This window comes from Typopeltis vanoorti, chromosome 1 (genome assembly GCF_054136105.1).
Source record: "Typopeltis vanoorti isolate ZY-2024b chromosome 1, IOZ_Tvanoo_1.0, whole genome shotgun sequence".
Taxonomy (NCBI): Eukaryota; Metazoa; Arthropoda; class Arachnida; order Uropygi; family Thelyphonidae; genus Typopeltis; species Typopeltis vanoorti.
Window position 1 is genome coordinate 31,123,647 of NC_143549.1, and position 22,594 is coordinate 31,146,240.

The following is a 22,594-nucleotide window of genomic DNA, read 5'->3' on the forward strand; positions in this document are numbered from 1 at the left end:
CTGACTTCCTCAATTCTTTTTCCATTAAGGTAAACTTGTTTTTCAAGAGCTTCCCTGTTTGTATTTCATTTGAGAACCATAATCTGTTGTCTTGCTGCCTGTTTTTGATTTCCATTTCTTCTGTTAGTAATGCTCCATTCCTGTCTTTGATGACATTCAATTTGGGCTTAAAATTTTGCTTTAAGTCACGAACTAAATAAAACATCCTTTTATAATTGAATGTCAGTAGATAACAGTGGGTTACAGTAATAGCAGTATTTGCAAAGAATTGTGCAGACTTTTCAGTTAGGAAAGTTTTGATCTCAGGAATATTAATGTCTTTGTTTGTTTCTTACGATCCATGGTGCATTAAACGCTATTGATAAACATTTGTTTTGGATTATCTGTAGTTTGCTAACTTTTGAATGTATAGCAGCAATTTAAGTTCCATGCTTAGCTGGCTATGACGATTCAGTAAAGAGTATTACTGTCCCATTACACTCTTTACTGATGAATAAATTGCCCATTGCTCTATTTACTTTTGAGCAAACGTGATCGATATGATTTGTAACGTGAAGGCTCTTTATCTATGTGTACTCTGGGTTTCCATTTTGTATAACATTGTTCTAGTTCTCAGATTGTGTTTTGCATTTTTAGATTGCAAAGAACAAATCATTATTGCAGTACAATCTGCGTATAGGGTCATATATTGATAACTGTTTGTGAGATGTCCACCACATAGATAGCAGAGAGTAGGGAGCCTTAGGGGATGCCTGCTGTGATGTTGCACTCAAACAAACTAATTTTCTATATCTTCACTTGGAGTTTGCGATCGCTGACATAGGATTTAGTAAGTTTGACTATTCCTAGTGGGAATTTTTGCCTGCAGGAGTTTGGAAAGAAAGCTATCGTGGTATATTTTGTCAAATACTTTGGCATTGTTCAAGATGATTGTTCCTGTATGCTGCTTCCAATTGAACCCTATCCTAGAATCCAAATTGCTTATCAAGTTGGTTGGTTTATGGTTTATTGGCGCAAGAACAGCAAAGGTCATACTGTGCTATACCAAGGTTACAACAATACACAATGTCAAAGGTTACATCAATACAAAACAGTCAAAGACAAACTAGTAAACACTATCAATGTACAAAAACCAAGCAAAGCAATGCAGTATATATATATTATAAATAAAACTTCAGCAAAGGTTACAACTGCACATAAATAGTCAAATAGAAATTAGTAAGCAATATGCATGCACAAAAATTAAGTTTAGCAATGCAGTATCTACATATAAACAAAATTATAGCAATAGAGTAGGTCAAAGGCTATAACAGTACATAAATAGTCAAAAATAAACAATAAATAATATGTATGTACAAAAATGAAGTACAAGAATACAGTATCTACATGTAAATAAATTATAGCAAAGGTTACAGCAGTACATTAACAGTTAAAGAGAAATTGTTAAATAATATGTATGTACAAAAACCGAGCAGATGAATGTAGTATCTGCATATAAACAAAATTGCAGTCAAATGTGTTTGAGCAAATTAATTCTTTGTAGAAGGTCAAAAACATCATGCAATTTGTCAGAGTCTGATAACATCCACTTTGAGAATATATGGCTTGCCTAGATGGGGTAAAAATTCCATTCCTCGTGTAAAGTGCTAGCAATCCTCCAGAATATGACAAATAGCAAGATACGTATTTCATTTTTCACACACATTGGAAGGTCATCAGCCCTCAGTTAATAACATGCAAGTTGACTGTGACCAATGTGCAGAGTGTAGTAGAAAGAACAACTTCCTCTCTTCTCTTCTCTTTTTTTTTTATGTTGTGCCCATACACAAGAGGTTGGTTCGTTAACCTATAGTACATTAGTACCGTGTATGAGTAGTGGGTTGGGAAAGGACGAACTTGTTTACATTTGATTTAAATGACTGTAAATTGTATTCCTTGGGAAACACCACAGGTGGGACACTGTTCCACAGTGCAGCAGTTGCAGGGATGATGGAGGAGGAAAAGAAACTTGTTCTGTTTGTTTCTAAGTGTACTGTGAAGGAATGTTGAGCAGCAGCTGCACGTGTTCCAACGAGCTTAGTACTGAGTGGAGGAATTATTGATTCCTCCACTCAGTACTAGTTTGTACTGAGTGGAGGAATCACTCCACTCAGTTATTTCAGATGAGCATTTCCCATTGTTGTGTCCCAATTTACGATTTCTACTCTAATCTTACAAATTCCTTTTATCTATATTCTTCTAACTTCTATGCCCGAGATTTTACCAAAACTTATACCAATATCTAAGTTATTGCTCCCCGTAGTACCCCTAATATTTGTATTTATACTGCGCCTTTTGGGATATTTAGTTTAGGATATTACATACATAAACAAGGAGAAAGAACTCAAATATATCTGAAAGTGTAACTATTGCAGTCGTGACACTTAACTCGATTCTCAACTTAAATTTTCCACGTGACTAAGTACAATATTTTCAAGTGGTTATCAACTGCACCATTTATGTTGTCATAAATAGGGAGAAAGTCAATCTCGAACATATCTCTTAGTATTTAAATGTTATTGCAGTCGTGACTCTTAATCTCTTTCCTCAACATTAAATTTCCCGCGTGATTGGGTACGATGATTTTAAGCGGTGCATTGGATTAGCAACATCAGACAACTCTTTTATCATTGAACAAAAGGTTTATTAAGTTTCTAAACATGGTACAATTCAAATACTAAACTAAAATACTTATAGACTAACATTAAATCATTACAAGCAATATGGCTATTTGTGATTATGCACATTAATTCATAAATTCACCTGATGTGAACAAATTAGATCAATTCACACTATCTGATTTTTCATACTGAAGTAGATTAACAAATTATTCACTGCTAACACATATTTGTGACATTTCAATTATTTTATACATTACATTAGGCATTCAATTCTTAGGATACATAATTACTTAATTCACACTATTCCGTTATGCCGTTATTTGCACCAACACACAATTATGTCATTTAAATATCTTGTGCAATATAATAGACATGCAAAAATACCTTAGGACTCTAAATCATTCACAAATCTTTAACACTAGTCAATCTACACACATACACATTATATCATATACTAAAGTCCTAGTATAACTTCAACAGTTCTGTATTGGAATCACGATACTTTTCACAGACAAATTTCTAGCTAACATAGGTTATGATTTACAGTACCTTTCTCTGACTTACAGTAAAGGCCCATACGAAGAGAGCTCTTCGTATGGGCCTTTATTCTTTTCCAAACGAACCTCTGGTATAACTTCTCGTAACTCTGGAATACTTTAACACACATATATTTGCTCTACTATCAGCAAAGAGGACATCGATTTCTTTACAGCTTTCTGCTTTGCGTAGTTATCACTAGCGTCGAAACAAAGAAGATCCCTCCTTTTCTAGGACTCTATGGCAATTTTTCCTTTGCTTCCTACTCGGGAAAACGGGAATCGAAATCCCGCTCACTTTCGTTTCCGTGTTGTGACGAGGAGATATCACCCCTGTCGCCACTCAGGAAAACCCCGTGAACTCCACCAGAACCAAAACCAAACTCTGAGGCCAAAAGCGACTATCGAAAAAGAGTGTCCCCTCCCCTGGGGGTTACCAACCCTTTTATAGCTGCTCCCCTAACGGCACCTTTTCTTATTTCCTTTCTCCTCCTTCTACTTGTTTTTTAATCATCGACCAATTAGGGTGGCATTTTCTCGCCAAACGTCATTTGATCGGCAAGCCTGTTCTCAATGTTTCAATCCGGGGATCGGCCCTAAGCGATAGCTTTGCTTTTCTTGTGCTAGCCTGACTTAATCCCCTTTCAAACTTTTTCTATGAATTCTACTTAATAACTTAATCTCTCACATAACGTATTTTATGACTCACCCCTTTCTACTTATTTACTTAACTCTCTCATTTTTAATCGTATTATAATATTAATATATACTTTCCTTTGTTAGCTACTTATTTAGTTAGAATTCCTTATTTTAAGTCATATTACAATATTAATACATTCCTTCCTTTATCAGCTACTTTAACAACAACCCTTACGTTTTATACATATTACTGGATGCAAGAAATTTTCCATTAAATAATTCATTTTTTTATGCAGGGGTGTTAATTAATGATATTTATTCTTCATGTTACACCATGATGGCTGAGAATACTATATTCCTAAGATATCAGGTGTAACACCATGAAAATATTTGTAGAATATACATACTGCAGAAACCATACGTCTGTGTGTGTGGGGGGGGGGAGTTGGTAAGAGATGGGTCGTTAATAAGTCTAATTGCTCCCCTCTGTATTGAGTCAAGCATTTTGAAAAAGCTTTTAGGGGCCCCACCCCATATGTGGGAGCAGTATATTCAATAGTTGGGCGGATTTGCGATTTGTATAATGTTAACAGCTGTTCAGGAGTGAAGTAACATCTTGAGCAAAAGAGAAATCCTAGTTTTTTTGAAGCTGAAGATGCAATCGTTGTGATGTGTTTATGTCAGGAGAGGTTTGATCTGAATGTAATTCCAAGAAGAGAGATCTCAAACTGTCTGAAAATTTGGGTATCGTCAGAAAGGATACTGGGGAAAAAATGGTTCTTTTTTATGGGAAGTAGTACAGGACTGGGTTTTAATAGCACTGAAATTGATGAGGTTATCCAAACCCTGTTGTAGGATGGCTTGGAGATTGGAATTGAGGGTGGTGGTGGTTGATGTTCTATAGGTTGAAGTTAGTTGTGTAGGGTGAGGTTTATCAAATGCAAGGAGTGTAGTGTGCTGTCATCTGCAGAACTGTGAATTGGGTTGGAGGTCAACTGAAGTAGGTCATTGATATATAGCAGGAATAGGGTTGGCGAGAGGACAGAACCTTGTGGAACCCCAGCATTAATTGAATGGTGAGAGGATAGGGAGCCATCCACCATCACACACACACAGTGCGCATCCAGACAGAAAGCTGGCAATCCAACTACAGAAGTTCTGGGTCAGACCGAATGATGGCAGTTTGCTTAGTAAGTCTTTGTGCCAGACCCAGTCAAAGGCATTGGAGATATCAAGTGCAACCACTTGGCATTTGTCCAGAGATGGGTGACATATGATCTCCTGTTGATCAGCACTGATGGAATCCATACTGGCACGGTTTTTTATTAGGTGGATGTCTTCAAGGTAGTATAAGAGTTGGGAATTGATGATTTTTTCAATTACTTTTGACAGGACTGAGATAAGCGAGATAGGACGGTAGTTGGATGGCAGTGACTTGTCACCCTTCTTGGGAATGGGCTGAATAAAGGCCAATTTTCAGTTTGTGGGATAGATTCCAGTGGAGTAAGAGAGTTTATATAGGTGACATAGGATAGGAAGCAGTTCTGGTGCGCAAACTTTCAGGATAATTGGGGGAATGCCATCAGGGCCAAGTGACTTTTTGTGTCTCCTTTGGATAGTATTTTTCTGATCTCATCCTGGCCAAAGGATATAGGGGACATTGTATGTTGGGTGTCTGGAATTGGGGGACATTTACCATCGTCAGTTATGCATGCATTGGAAGCAAAATGTGAAGTCTGAAGATTGGCTTTTTCTGTGGGTGATGATGCAATGGAGCCATCTGGGTGTGATAAGGGTGGGAATGGTATTGGGCAGAAGTTACGACCAATTGCTTTGGCGAGAGACCAAAAGGTTCTGCTGCCGTTTGGACTGCTAGTTTCCTGCTTTTTGCTCTTTCGAAATCTGTTTTGGAAGCATTGATTGATTTTTTTTTTTTTTTTTTTTTTTTTGTTGTTGTTGTTGTTGTTATCTATTTTGGGCTTCAGTATAAGTTCTAAAGGAGAATGAGGGACTTGATTTCAGCCAGTTATCGTATATCTGGTGTTTCATCTATACAGCCTTGGCACATCTTTTTGAGAACCATCGTTTCGTTAGAAAATGTCAATTCAGAGTACTGTGTGGAATGTGTTTCCATGCCGGTGAGGATTACTTTGCTAATCAGTTCGGTGCATATGTTTAGGTTGGAAAGCCAGAAACAATAGTCCATTCATGGAAATGTGGCACAGAAGTTGCAGAGACTGTCTGCAACTTCTATGCCATACTGAAGCCCATTATAACACTTGGCACTGTTATAATGCCAAACCGCTCTTGTATGGGGGAGAAGATGAGCACTGGATTATGGTCAATTACTCACTACTTTCACTGTGTATATGTAGGGGTCATTGGTGAGAAAGAGATCTAGGGTGTTTGGGGAGTGATTTGGGTTATCTGGTATTCTGGTTGGCATCTGAACAAGTTATGTAAGGTCGTTCTACTCTAGAATGCTTAATTTCAGGCTTAATGTCATATGATTTGTTTGTTAATGCTTCTTGCCATGATGACTGGCATTGAGCAATCAGCTTTGATCTTATAAACTGTCCGTAGTCTGTATATAGTATAGTCAAACAGTACACGGAGAAAGTATGAGTTGATCTTGCAGCTGCAGTCTCATTCCCCCTTAATTTCAATGTGTCTAGGAATCCAGCACAACTGAACATCAAAATTTAGGGTTTTCATTTTGTACAACATGTGTAACAGGTGTAGCCTTAGTTCTTGAGCCATTGGTATAGATGGGCAAGAAATCAGAATGGGCTGCTCTGTGTGCATTAAACAGCTGTAGGTAGACAGATATTTTATGATACCTCTGTAGTTAACAAAGTGAGAGGTTGCAGGATTCATTGAAAACCTGACATTGAGAGATGCTGTTATTTTTGGTGTTGGCAGTGTTGTCAACATGAATGCCAACAGACTCCATAGTCTTTTTAACAGGCATACCAAAAAGAATGTATGGCAGTAGTCTGACGTGTGTGATATTGAGTTTTCCAACTCAGAGAAAAGAGAGTAGTCCATGTAGGACGATTTAGGATGATCTGGAAGTGACTATCCTCACGGGATAATTAAGAGGCAACTGTTTCCATCTAAGTGATTATTATTATTATTACTCGTGACACCTCCAAGGAGATGGGAGGACACCTACTATACAACTATCTCCACCACTACACTGAAGCTCTAATACCAATCATCTCCATCAACCACCCACCACAACTAGTATTTTTTCTGTAAATTGCATGTGTTCTGAAGGGCCGATTTGTCTATATGCGGGATGAAAAACCTGAGTTTCTGGGAGGAAAGACCCTGCTACCTCTGTATGAGATCGGCTAACTCACCTTCAATTGAAAAAGTCCACATATAGATTCCTCCTGTCATGACGAGAATCGAACTTAGGCGTATTCCAATCAAAGGGTGCAATGTGTAGTCGTTCTTCTAATTGTGCTACAGAGGCGTTAGAAGGTTCATTTGCTTCAACATAAAAACTTTGAGTGGATAAGGTGCGAAAGGCACCAGTCGCCATCCTTATACCCTGATGATGGATGGGATCTAACCATTGCGGGTTATTCTGCCTTTCAGAACTATAGACTTGTGACCCGTTATCCATCTTTGAATGTATAAGGGTAAAGATGATAAAGACGAAGCAATAAAATCAGTCAGCACCCCACTCAGTAGAGGATAAAGTGTGAAGGAAGTTCAATGTTCTATTGCACTTTTTCTCTTAGTTGACGAAAGTGTGAAAGGAATGTAAATTTCTGTCAAAGATGAGTCCTAAGAAGTTGGCTTCTGTAGCTACTGGAGTAAGAGTTCACCCCATTCTTAATTCAGGATCAAGGTGACGAGTGCGTTTTCGATGAAATGTACACACACTTTTCTGTTGAAAATCTGAACCCATAGAGAAACATGATCATTTGTTTGCTGAAGTTGTCTTTCAATTACCCTCATGTTACGAGAGTGACAATAAGTTGTGAAGTTATCAACATATAGAGCATTGTCTACAGTGGAAGGAAGCTGTTTAGTGATTGAGTTAACTTTAATAGCAAATACTGTCGCACTTAATATAGAGCCTTGGGAATATCCTGTTCTTGATGATATGGCAGAGATAGAGTACTTTGAACGCTGACTTGGAAAGTCCCCTCCAACAGACACATACAAAACAAAAGTTTTTAATAAATTCAGGAAGATATATCACCTGAGACCTAGGTTATAAATATGCTATATCTCCAGGCTGTGTCATAAGCGTTTTCCATGTCAAAGAAAACTGAAACCAGGTGCTTCAGAAATACATCTTTTATGCTAGTTTCTAAACGAACCAAATGGTATAAAGATGAATGATGTCTACAGAAGCAACATTGTGTATCTGAGAGAAGATTGTTGCTTTCTAAATACTAGAGAGGTCCAGCATTAACTGTTTTTGCTAATACACCTCCTCATTAAAAAAATATATATACAGGGTGTTCGGGATAAATTTGACAGTTTCGTAAGGAAAAAGAAAATCTTCTTTGTATCTATTAAATTTAATGAATTGACAAAAAAACATTACAGGCAGAGTTAATTACAATACTATCAACAAGATTTACTCAAAATAACCACCATTAGCATCGATCACAGCTTCAATTCTGCTTCGGAACCTCGAACAAGCTGATGCTACAGTCTCCCTGGGAAGGGCCGCAAAAACTGTTTTAATTTTATCCATTAACTGGGCTTTTGTATTACTGGAAGTGCGATTGGTGTCTTTTTCAACTGCGCCCCATACAAAATAATCCATGGGGTTAGGGTCTGGGGAGTTTGGAGGCCAAACATTTGGACTGGTGAAGTCGTAGAAATTTTCAGACAACCATTTTTGACTTTTCCCAGAGGTGTGGCAAGGGGCCGAATCCTGCTGCCATACATACGGCCTACCATTGGCTACCCTTGTTATCCAGGGCTTGACTACAGTTAGCAACTCCACGAACAAAGCCCGAATTCCAATGCCAGGGTTCTTCAACACCTGTTCCTGCAGATTTGCGAGGAATTCTGCTGTACGAACGCAATCAGATCGTCTGCTAGGGATCTTTCTTCTTGCTACATCCTCGTAGTCACCATTGCAAGTCTCTAGTTCATGCCTGATTGTTTTTACTGTATTCAGGGAGCATTGGGCAGCAGTCGTAATATCCTTATTTTGATGGCGGGCACGAATCATCATGATACAAGTTATTCTCTTCCATGATTCAGGTGGGTTCCAGCTATCCATCCTTTCTGACATCTTGTATGTGAATGAAGAAGGGTCCAAACTTTTAAATGAAGAGAAGTGTGTGTTAATACATGTAACTTACGGAAAAATATAATTAATTATAAATATGTCAAATTTATCCCGAACACCCTGTATATCTAAGAAAATGTGCTGAATGTTTTGCAATTCTAATTCATTGCATAGACAATAATTATTGCCAAATATGAATTAGCATCATCTAGTTCGTAGTTTGTAGATTATATAGCCCTGTAAACACATAAAATGTAATATAATTTATCAGAAAACTGTTATTTGAAAACATTCACAAAATTAGAATAATGTTTAACGTGGTTCAAAATATTAGAATAATGCGAAAATAACAAAGGGAAACAATTCTTTTATATATTTTAAATAATTGCTTTTATGATCGTTTGTAAACGGTTAGGCATAATATTATTTACTAGTGGTTCAGAGTCTTTTTTAATCAAAACATGCTCATATGGTCTGCAGACTAGAGACAAATTGATATTTGTCTCTTGGGACAACTTCTTGAAGACGTTTGTTCATAATTCCCAAGAAAACTCTCAATGGGGTTTAAATCTGGTGAGTTTGCCAGCCAAGGAATTACATTGATTTGCCCTTCTTTGAGCGATCTAGTTAGTAGTCTTGCAAGCGTGACAATAAGCTGAATAAAAAAAGGAAATCACCATCATATAAATCTTCCAATGCCATTAACATAAAGTGCTCAAAAATTTCTTGGTATACTTTGGAATTGACTTTCGTACAAAATACACAGCCTACCTGGATGGACCCTCTGGGTCATAGAAGCCCATATCCTGACAGCGGTTGCAAATTTCACCGGATGTTTCATACATTCTTTATGAAATGCTTCTTCCTTAATGACAATGACACACAAGACATAATTTCATCACTAAAAATTACTTTTTTCCAGTCTGATTGATCTCACAACAGTCTTTGCTTACACCATCGCACTCTAGCTGCCTTTTGCTTGGAAGTCATAAGCTGCTTCGTTCTAGGCACACGTGGTTTAAAACCCAACTTGTGAAGTCATCTCAATGTCATAGATTTAGGCACATTCACATCTAGTTCTTTCCATCTGCTGTGAAAATACCTTACACTTCGGAAGCAGCTTTTCTTCAAATTTTCTTTAGTCTCCTCTCATCTCTTGATGTAGTTATTGCCTTTCCATCGCTATTGCAGCAATTATTTTGAAACTGGTTATCAAACTGTCTCAATACTCTGCTCACACTTGCTTGAGAACATTTAAATTCCTTAGCTGTAAACGTTTGAGTTTGGCCTTCTTTGTGTAGAAACACCATGCAAAAATTCTTAGCTTCCGATATGTCATTCATTCGACCCATGTTTAGCAAATGATTAACTGAAATCCATGCACAAACGATTCCTCACACACACGAGTCAGTCCCATAACTACGGAAATACAGTATATGCTATTTCTACGCTTTCCTCAAAACCAATCGAAAAAATTTGGAATATTCTGTTATTTTGAACCACATTAAAATTATTCAATTTTGTGAATGTTTTTAAATAAGTTTTCTTATAATTTATATTACAATTTTTATGTGTTTACATGGTTATATTATCTACAAGGTACGTAGATTTAATAGATGCTAATTCATATTTAATAATAATTATTTTCCATGCAATAAATTAGAACTGCAAATCATTCAACACATTTTTTTGATTATTCCATTTTATTTATTTTATTTTTTTTTTTTGATTCAGAGGTGTATATTACAAAGGCAGCTGGTCAGAACAATAGGTCGATAATTATTTGCCTTGGATGGATCCTTTCCTTGTTTTGGGATAGCAATGACAACTGACCTATGCCAAGAATCTGGAGACTCTTCCTGTGCGAGAATTCTAGTATATATTAAGAGAAGTGGGATCCATAGAAGATGATGGCAGATGCTTTATATCTTTTTAGTTCCTCCTTAACAAATAGCTGATTGTATGACTCAAGTTCATTGGTAGAAAAATTTAGCCTCTGTTTCTCTTGCTGTTCTTTAAATATTAAAAATTCACGAGGACATGAAGCTTTTACTGAGAATTCTGGCATAATTTTCACCCAAAGTGTCCGCAATATCTTTGGGACCAACAGTAACACTTTCATTATGGTCTAAGGTAGATAAGTGGTTGTTCTATATCTACCTTTTATTTTCTGGATTTTATTCCATACAATTTTTGCACTGGTCATTTCATTAATTGGTGAAGTAAATTAGATCCATGATTGTTTTTAACTCTGACGTCTCACATAACATGCTTTGAACCGAACACGCTTAGAAGCTGTTAAGGTTTTGGGTATGGGGTTATCTACAAAATATACCCCATGCTACTTTCCACTCTACCAAGGCTTTGGATAGAGTGGAAATCGAAATGATGTGCTTGGAGTGGAGGCTGTTGCTGCCTGGACAATGCAGTCTGTTATATACTTTACTGCTTCATTGATAGGTGTTTGACTGATGGTATCAGCATTAAATTTTACAAGATGAGAATGCCTTTTCCAGTTAGCCAGGTCCATTTTCCATATGTGCATTCATGTCTTCACACATGGTTCCTGTGTGAAGACATTGTGCAAAGAAGAGGAACGTGATCGCTTCCATATATGTTCTCTTCGATGACCTATGCGAGCAGTGGAAGAATGGAAGAGGAGCAGATTGTAAGATCAATTGCAGAATATGAGCTGTTAGGCATATGAAGAAAGTATTGAGTTTATTATTCAAAAGGGGAGAGGTGATTATTGTCAAGGAATCTTTCAATGATCCGACCTCATTTATTTCTGTTGCAGCTTCCAGAGAGTATTAAGTTGGACATGATAGAAAGGAGTATGACTATCCACTAGGATAGCTACATCTCCATGAGCAGGACCACCTCCAGTTCTGTCCTTGAATACAACAGTGAAATTTCTTATAGGGTCCTCTTAAGTATGCTTCCTGTAGATAGAAACAGAAATGTTTGTATTTCCGCAACAAAATCTTTATCATCGATATTCTGGCGAAACTTATGACAGTTAAATTGTAAAAAATTCCTATTGTTTTGGTGGTATAGAGTTGTCTTTTTGGGAGGTTGAGGGCTTACCTTTGTCAGGTTTATTATTAAGAGAGACCTCCAGAGAGTCAGGGAATCATCGAGGAAAACCGCATACTACATGCAGCAGTTATCATACTTCTTGAATTCATTCACACTGCTTGCACACACACTCAACATCCAATGGCAACCGAATCCAATCATGCACTACTCTGTGAGAGAGAAAAATCTATTCCTAACTTTTAACACCATTTGTTCATTCTAAACTTCCATGAATGCCCTTGCATCCTTTCCCCACTCTCCATAAAATGAAACATTACATCAATGGTAATCCTGTCTGAACCTTTCAGAATATTTTCATTCATATCATCCCTTTTTCCACTAATTGCTAGTGTTCACAGTGTACAAAGTTTCAATCTGTCTTCATATTCAGTACTCCACAAACCTGATATTTATAACACTCCTTTGCACTCACTCCACTGTATAAGAATACGGAAACTAGCAATCCAGAGCTGCACAATTGTCCAAGAGAGATCTTATCAAGACCTTGTAAAGAGGCAAAATGGCATCCTTATCTTTACATGTCAAAGTTTGTTTCAACATAGCAATTCTCTTTTGAGTTGTATTTGCTATCTTTGCTAAATTCTTCGAACTCTCTGATACATTCTGATATTGCATCCTTTTTTTTTTTTCAAATGCTTCTCATACACTGTCAATATTCTTTCCATTCAGTGATCAATGCTGTTGCACTGAACTCGGTATACTCCTCAATTGGTCATAATTTCTTGCTTTGTAGTTCAGCATGTAATCTTTTCTAAATGGAATATTCATAAACTTAGCAATTTCCTCATTATCACTCTCACCAACCAGAGGTAAGTTTTCAATTAAAATGTCCTTTGACACTATTATCAAATCTAACACTCTTTGGTATCAAGTTCCTTTTGCCATGTGCTGTTTGAGAAAGTTGTCTTTCAACAGCTCAATAAATTCAGTTTCATTCGTATGATATTTTACTGCTACCCAATCAATGTTTGAATAATTAAATTCCTCCTTTATGGTTACTCTTTTTGCGTTAATAGTCTTGATTTGGTAATGCCTTCGTCACAAGCAACCGATATACCAGGTCTGTAATAGCTCCCCACTATGTATTTGATCTTGTTTGATTTCATCTCACACCAGATGGCTGCACACTCGCTGCCATATGAAAAACTGTTACTTGTATTACAATCATAGGTTTCATCACTAACCGGATACAAGTCCTCTGATATCATTAGCAGCATGCTCCCTCCTCTCCTATTCTGTTTATTTTTCCTAAAAATACTGTACTCTTTACACTTGATACCAGTTAGTATGTCTGACTGATAGCCTGGTCTCAGTAATACTTACAATCTGTGGTCCCAACATATTGACCAAGGCATCAAACTCGACTTGTTTGTTTCTAATACTCCTAGCATTCGTGTACAGACCTATTAAGCTACCTGCATATTCTTTTGTATAATCTTGCTTGTGGTCTGCATGACACAGTTGGGGAACTTGCAGATCTCTATTCTTTCTAGTCCCTTATACGTGTAAACGTATTTACTCATTGATGGGTCCAAAATGGACAAACACGAAGTCGAAATCGTTCTCTAAATCATTGCCACAATAATGATCATTCCCCTCATTATCACAATTATATAACATTGTTGCTCTTACACTCATATTCTTGCCAATCCTCCCATTATAATAGTTCCTCTGACTCTGTGTTAGGTCTCATACCAATTATTAGTTTTTCAAGACTCTTTATACCAAACAATGTTGAGGTAATATATAATATATAATGCTGGTTCGAGGCTATTCCGTTTGTGAATGTGTGTAATTTGCAGGTTTGTAAAATAGATATGATAGTACTTCGATATCACAAAATCAGTTTTGTGATATCGAACAACCCTTTCATGTCATCTCTCATATTGAATTTATCGCTACTTAAGTCATTTGTACCTACTACAATTTCGATCTCATTTAGTTTTCTTTTCTGTTTTTTGATTGCATACGCTATGTTTTTAATTTTTTGCTCCTGGAAAATTTGAAATTATAACCCACTCAACAGCATGTTTTATTATAGAGTCGCCATACCAAATATTGTCCTTTTTTTTTTTATACACAATCAGTGTTTTCGTTACTTACTAACTTATCCGATTTAAATCTTTATTGTTTCTTATTCTGCTGCTTAATTTTCTCATCCTCCCTATGTCATTCAAATGCTACTCGATGATCTGTAATTCTCGACTTGTCTCTCTAATAATCTGCTTTAAATTTGCTATTTCGAGAATAATTCATTTTCAATATCCTCCTTAGTGGGACAAGCCGTCTTATTCTCAACTGCTGCTCTTCTTTAGAGTTTTGGTTCTCGTGCATTTTTATTGCCATTTAAAATCATATTTAATATTCATCATCAACATCATCATCATGCATATCAAGGATTTAGGCCTAGTGTGGCCTGTCTCCTGTTTGCGCCAATCCAGACTTATCAGAGTTGTTGTGCAGAATGCATGATTGATGTTCTTGTATTGTTTTTTCTATAGAGCGTCCTGTTTGTCCAAAGTACAACAGATTGCAGTTACAAGGAACTTGATATACACCAGGCAGAGACATAGTTGAGTGTTTATCTTTAGAAGAAGAGAAAATAGGTGGATATTTTGTCAATAGGAATATAAGTGGCTGTTAAATCACATTTCTTCAGAATTCTTGAAATTGGTTCTGAAATCCCAGAACTATATGGAATTGGAATGCGACGTATTGATTCTTTTCTGTTGTTCTGGATGGGATTGTAGGAATCAAACAGATGTTGTGTACTTTTTTCGGAGAAGCCGTTTAATTTCATGTGATGTTTGATAGTTGAAAGTTCTTTCTGTAATTCATGAGGAGTTGAGCAATTAGTCCTAGCTCGTCGAATTAAACATTTTATGATTCCTGTTTTTTGATAAGGATGATGGGCAGATTGTTTGAGAATGTAATGTCCAGTAAAAGTAGGTTTTCTGTAAACTGTTGTTGTTGTCAGAATACCTAAAGGTGAACAGATGAGGAGGATGTCTACAAAGGATAACTTGTCTTTTTCAATCTCCATGGTAACTTAATACGAGGATGTAAGGAATCGATTCTGGCTAAACGGGCAGGTAAGGAATCTCTGTTGTGAGGCCACACTGAAAAGATGTTGTCTATATATCTCACCCAAAAGGATGGTTGAGGGAATATAGATGAAAACAGAACGTCTTCTAGATGTTCCAAATAAAAGTTGGCTAAAGCAGGTGAAAGTGGACTTCCCATGGCTGTTTCTACTTGGTTGTAGAATTTGTTTTGACACAAGAAATATCCAGAGTGCATCACGAAATCTAATAATTTTACGATATCTTGTGAGAAAATGTCAGCAAATAATTGTAAAGTCTCTTTGAGAGGTACATTAGTATATAGAGATTCTACATCGAAGCTCACCATAAGATCAGGTTGTAATGAGATATTTTTTAATTTATTTAGGAAATCCGAAGAGTTTTTCAGAAAAGAGCGTGATTTGCCTATATGTGATTTCAATCATTTCGCTAAATATCTGGCTATGCGATAAGTCGGTGAATCAGTACAATCCCGTATAGGACGGAGAGGAATGTCTGTCTTGTGGATTTTAGGTAGACCATAAAATCTAGAAGGTCTTGCAAAATGTGTTTTTAACCTTTCTATCATGTCTGCATCCAAACTTATCACCTCACCTAGAAGGGAATTTAATTTCTTCAGTTGCCTGCTGGTGGGTTCGTGATCAAGTTCTTAGAAAAAAGAATAAAAGAACATCAATCTCACATTCTGCACAATAAATCCGATAAGACCTTTGATTGAGACCTTTAATTCTTACATTAGTCTAATATTATCTTTAATTGAATTTATAAATTAAAATTGTTATATGAAATTGTGCATTAATACCTATAATTTATTCATCACTCTGATGAAATTTACCTGTCTTTAATGCTTAGCAATGTAATATCACGTGGCTCATTCTACTTTTGAATGATCAATTGTTGGTATTCCACCTTGTAAAAAACTGTTCCTCTGTAGCCATTGAGGATAGTCTGTTAGTTTCAGACTGAAATATTTGGCAAACATTAAAATATTCTTGTGTTAGCGTGTCTATAATTCCTAATTATAATGTCACAAGGTTCTCTCCAGAGACTGTTGAACACCTCTAGACTCAATTATATAAACATTATTGAAGAAAAAATTAGACAGTTTACCTTGGAGTCTTACTGGCAAATTCTGAAGAAAATACTGATTGATTCAACCTAGGAAAGTATGTGGTGAGGTTACCTGCAAGGATAAAAAAATAAGAAGACCATGGTGGATACAAGATGTTAGAGAACTAAGCTATGCATACCTTAGTAGCTTAGTGTCCAGAGGAAAACGTTTCAAAACTATGCAGTTATATGGAACATTATATAGAGCAATAATATAGATTCTATATTTAAGTTGTCAGTCAGCAGTTAGAATTAAAGGAAATGCAGGAAAATGGTTTGATGTAAATTCGGGTAATACACAAGACTGTAAGTTATCTTCACTCTTATTCATCATATAAATATACAGGTTGGTTCAAAAATCCATGTACAAACTTTGAGGGGAGGTAGAGAACATCAAAATCAACCATAATCATAAGAAAGCATGACCGGAAACTCCACCCCGAAAGTGATAGGTAGCGCTCACCTGTTCTAACTTGAATTGCTCACCTGGAGCACTGGCGAACAGGTGAGTAGTTCAGGTTTCCTCATTCAAGCTTTCAATGTCGTATGAAGAACATGCGTCGTTTTACAAATGCTGAGATGGCAGACATACACCTCGTTTACTGGTTAGCTGACAGTAATGGATGAGCCACTGTACGAATGTATCGCGAAAGTTACCCAAACAGATGTGTACCTTATCGCCAAATGTTTGCTCATTTGCATCAGAATTTGTGTGACTGGGGATTATTCAGGGATCGCAGGCATGATAGTGGGCTGCCACAATTGACATGAAATCCTGCCATGGAAGAGGAGGTGTTGCATGCGATGGAAAATAATCCAGAGACAACCACACGTGCCGTTGCCTCTGCGATTGGAGTATCTCAATCCAGTGTATTGCGTGTTTTGCACTCTGAGTCCTTACATCCATTTCATCTGCAACGGGTCCAGTTGCTGATGGCTGAAGATTCCTCGACGTGTGGAATTTGCATAGTGGTTTCTGTAGAAAGGTGCCATAGACCCGGATTTTCCAACTGGTGTTTTGTTCATGGATGAAGCTTCATTTACCCGTGGAGGGGTCTTCAATCACCACAGTGTTCATGTTTGGGCCCATGAGAACCCACATGCTGTGCGATCACGTGCTGCACAACAACACTTCGCCATTAATGTATGGGTAGATATTGTCACTGACTGTTTAGTCGGCCAGTAACTGTTACCACCTCGACTGGACTCCCAGAAGTTCTGCTGGATTTACTGAACAATGTTTCAATGACTGTGCATTGGCAGATGTGGTTCCAACATGACAGGGCTCCAGACCATTTTGGAATTTCTCTGCATCAGTATTTGGATAGGTCCTTTGGGGCTCGATTTATGGGGCATGGTGGACCCGTCACATGGCCGCCATGCTCACCTGATTTATTGAGCATTGATATCGATATCTTTCTGTGGGGGACTCTTAAAGCCGTGGTGTATGAAATGCCTGTTGCCTCTGACATGGACCTCTTGGCAAGAATCGGCATCGGCACTGTTAATATCTGGGAAACTCCAGGTATTTTCGAAAATGTGCGGAAATTTAAAGTCTTCTGGAGAGAGAGGGAATATTTAGCCTTGAGTATTACACAAGAATCTTTTGATGGTTTTGTTTAAAATTATCAGTTATTGTTCTCCCTTTTGAGTTGTCATTTCACTGCAGATGATCTGTTAATTCAGGTTGAAATATCTAATTTAATAGTTTTATTAACTTCTTGTGGCGACATGTTTCAGTAATTGCTTTGTGTTACATCACGAGTGTCCTTAAAAGATAAGAGTCCTGTGCAGGAGCAGCTTGTGCATAGGCACTGCAAAACTGCAGCATCCTAATTTTTCTCAATATATAAATATATTTATTAATTTATTTATATTTGTTTGTAATATTTAATTTTATCAATTGTGTGTTGTCTTCACTATTCTAGTAACATGTCCCCGAAATTTTAGGTCCTTGTCTACAATCACTCCCAGATCTCTCATTTCCTTTACCTCTTCCAAGATATTCGCACCGATTGTGTACTTTACATCCCATCTCTGCTTCCCAAATTTCAAAACTTACACTTTGAGACACTAAATTGACATCCCCACTTATTTACCCATTCAGACAGCGTATTCAAGTCCTCTTGCAAAGCTACAGCATCCACACTACTCCTGAAGCTCTGCCCAACTTTACATCATCTGCAAACAACTGCACATCACCATTCAGACCTCTCCAGATATCATTTACATACAAATTAAATAGCAATGGACCCAAAACAGACCCTTGAGGTACACCACTAGTAACTTTCCTCTTCTGGGATATCGCTCCTCCATAGACAACTCTCTGATACCTATCAGACAACCAATCTCCAATCCAGTGAACCAATCTACTGTTCAGCCCCATCCATTCCAATTTAATTACCAGCTTGTCATGTGGCAATTTATCAAACGCCTTTGCAAAATCTAAATATACCACTGTATATTTACATATACCCTTATCCAACGCATTTGTCACTTTATTATAAAAAGTAAGCAGGTTGCTAAAGCATGATTTTCCTTCAGTAAATCCATGCTGGCCACCAAAGAGTATTTTTCTGTTGTCAACCCAATTCTGAACTTTATTCCTAACTGACTTCTCTAATACCTTGACCACAACTCCAGACACACAGACTGGTCTATAATTCAATGCCTGACTCTTATCACCTCCCTTATGAATTGGAACAATTTTACCTTCTTTACGCTCTTTTGGAACTTGACCCAGTGAGAGACTCATGTTGAAAAGATATACAAAAGCTGTTGTTAATTCTCTGGCACATTCCCTCAAGACATGTGGTGAAATAGCATCAAGTCCCACAGCCTTATTTACATCAAGTCTATTCAATTCCTCATATACCTCCTGTTCACTTACTAACAGTTCCTCCTCCTCCTCCTCCTCCTCCTCTCCCACTACTTTCAAGTTCTGCATGATGTCACATTCGCAAGAGTGAAATACCTTTAGAAATTGCTCATTAAATATCTCAACTATATCCTCTGCAGCGGTTATCATTCCTCTGTTTTCACCAATCAATCCCATTCTACCGTAATCATTCTTTCTTCTGCTGGCATCATATCGAAAAAACTCCTTAGGATTTTTTTTGGCCGCTTTAGCTAACTGCTGCTCATACTGCATTTTTGCTACCCTTATCAAGCTAGTCACCTTCCTCGCCTGCTCTTTGTACTTCTCATGCAACTAGTTGTTATATATACTCATTTTGTGTTTCTTCCATAATACCTTCTTCTTCCATATTGCATACCTTATCTCTTGATTCATCCATTTTACACCCACTCTGTTTACCCTCTTGACCCTCGGAATACACTCTGATATTGCCTCCACCAAATAGTTCTTGAGTATGGCCCAAGCAGCATTGCTATCCTTTCCATCCAGTTCTTCTTTCCAATTTATTATCGCAAGCTGTTTCTTGAGCTTTTTGTAATTACCAGTCTTATAATTCCACATATATCCCTTTCTAACAGACGTCCTCGAATGACTGGTCACCCTGCACGTGATCACCTCGTGGTCACTCTCACCAACTGGTGGAAGATTTGACACCTCATTTATAATAACATCATCTGATGAGATAATCAAATCCAATACTCTTGATCCTCGTGTACCCTCCGTTACGTACTGCCTAAGGTAATTATCTTTCAAAAACTCCAAAAATTCATTTTCTTTACCCCCAGATGCAGTCTCTTGCTTCCAATCTATATCACCATAATTAAAGTCGCCCATAATGATAACTCGTTTCTTGCTAGCCAGGCCAATTTGCCTATACATTTCCTTCTCATTACCTTCCATATTACCACGTCTATAGCAACACCCAACTAAATATTTCCTCCTGTTAACTTCTACCTCACACCATACGGCCTCAAAACCGTGACCACTATTTGAACCTTGCAATTCCACCTTAGATGGGCACAACTCATCTGCTACCATTAACAGTATTCCCCCTCCCTTTCTTCCCTGTCTATCTTCACGAAAAATATCATATCCATTCATCTCTATTCCTATCAGGATGTCATCGTCATCTAACCATGTCTCACTTATACCAACAATTTTGGGGTGAACAGACTCGAGCAAAGCAAAATTAGACACACCAGAAGATACCAACAGGTCAACAAAGTCATTCACAAGTGAAGGAAGGTTGGAACTGTCAGGAACTGATTATCCATTAAATGAGATTTGTTTCTAAATCAAATATATATCCTAGTCCAACTCGGAACTCATTTCCATCTATACGGAGTTCCGTGTTGGTAAAAGGATCACAACAAAGTGAAGATACAATAATAGAAATTGAGGAATCACAGGCGGTGACAACATCTTTTGAAGTTTGCTCGAAGATGCATTGTTAATCCCAGTAACGAATATGATGCCTGTTCTTAATCTGTTGAGTTAATTGAAACTCACTCAAATAACATAGAATCAGGGCCAAGTACAGATAGCCAAATATTAGTTCCTTGTTCTGTATCACCTGAATTATCTACTTCTCAAGTTGCACAAAGTATGATAAAAGATATTGAACCTGGTGTCTCACCCCAATAACCTGGAACTGCAGTTTCACCATGTGCCAGTTCTTCACATAAGACAGTAGATCCATGATGATGACCTCTTGGGATACATCCAGGCCTACTGCTGTTATGCCAAACATTCATAAAATACATGGTCAGCAGCTTCCAGTACAGGATCAGAATGTCACTCAGGAGAAGAAAAATGAGTCAATTAATTAACCTTGGATATCCTCGTCAGAACATCAGTGTGAGGTATGCTGTAGATACTGTGCAAAAATATCCAAAGGTATAATATGAAGCTACATGAAAATGTCAGACAGGAATATATATTGGATGCGGACATGAAAGTTTTCTTCACCTTGCCGGTATTCCCATTTACTAGCAGGAAAAATGTAAAATGAAAAAGTAATATGTAGCAAATATCTTAATAAGGGACATAATGAATAATGTAAATTTCATTAAATAACTTAGCTTATTTGCACGTTTACCCACCATGCAAATAATAATTTCTAAATGTGCCGTATTCATATGTCATTGTTAATAAAGGAGCCAGTACATCGTACCGTGGATTACCCACCCCCCTAAAAAAAAAAAAAACACTTGTAGCATGAATATATGCTAGTTGAAAAACGTACAGGTGAAAATTGCAATTTGCAGTGAGTCATTACTGAAAAATAAATGTTTTTAAAACGTTTGCCGATAACGTAGGAGCAGTTTTGGCGTCAGCTTACAAATGTAATTTACTTTCACTAGATATCACCAGATGGCAGTTAAATTATTCCGTTTACTGCCACTGCTGCTGAATTTGTCCACTTGTTATATCGTGCTGCATTTCGGGAAAATTCTATGCTATGCGTGACGTGCAATTCATTCCCCAACGTTTGACATAAGTTTCGAAGGTTTATGTTGTTTGCAGGTTATCGTTTTCATGACTAAATATGCTTATTGACATTGGCATACGTATTTGAAGGTAAGGATTGTGTGAATTTAAGAAAACTTGTTTTTAACGTATCGCAATAGTTTTCTTTTAAGCATACGTGCATTGATATATGCATATTTTTTATAGTATTTAAAATATATCCGTTATCTGTTTACCGTTTTTGTTTCGTTTTTCACAAAGATTGTTTCAGAAAATACAAAATATTTTGATAATTTTGCTTTATAGAAAACTATTCATTTGTGGATGAACGTAAATTCAGTATTTCATAATTTTTAATCTTAACCGTAACACGTAAATGCTTCTTAATGAACAACCTATTTATATATTCACTGTTAAAATGAACTACACTATTAAAATAACTACACGGATGATCTTGTGTACGCTTTATACGTAACACCAGAATCCGAGATTGCGGTGGATGAAATACATAAAAAATTGCAATAAAAGTTAGTTTGCTTAACGAAATTTTGTATAAAATGATTAGGTAACCCCTGAATCAAACTTGTGGAAGGATGACTTTTGTTCTTCTGGCGCATCAAGGGAGATGTTTTATTTTTACAGTTAAGATGATTATAACAATAAACTTCAATAGACTCATCAAGGAAGGTCTATTCTACCTACAACTTGTCTGTCACAGTGAAGCTCTTAAATTCATTCACAACGCATTCAGTCAATGAATTCCATTCACTCGATATTCTCCATAAAAATAAATGAATAAAAAATAAAAACTT

General features: G+C 37.0%; 1 protein-coding gene across 3 annotated transcripts in view; it reads left to right on the forward strand.

Annotated features, from left to right (window-relative positions):
* Positions 1 to 22,594, forward strand: part of LOC150109865 (dnaJ homolog subfamily B member 6-B-like) — a 114,742-nt gene that overhangs the window by 49,697 nt on the left and 42,451 nt on the right. Inside the window, exon 1 of one of the 3 annotated variants that reach the window (XM_090415451.1) lies at positions 21,760 to 21,893. The exons of the other annotated variants lie outside the window; for them this stretch is intronic. The gene's annotated coding sequence lies outside the window, so the exon portion shown is untranslated. Of the gene's footprint in view, positions 1 to 21,759; positions 21,894 to 22,594 lie in introns of those variants that run through there. 3 annotated transcript variants of the gene reach the window in all.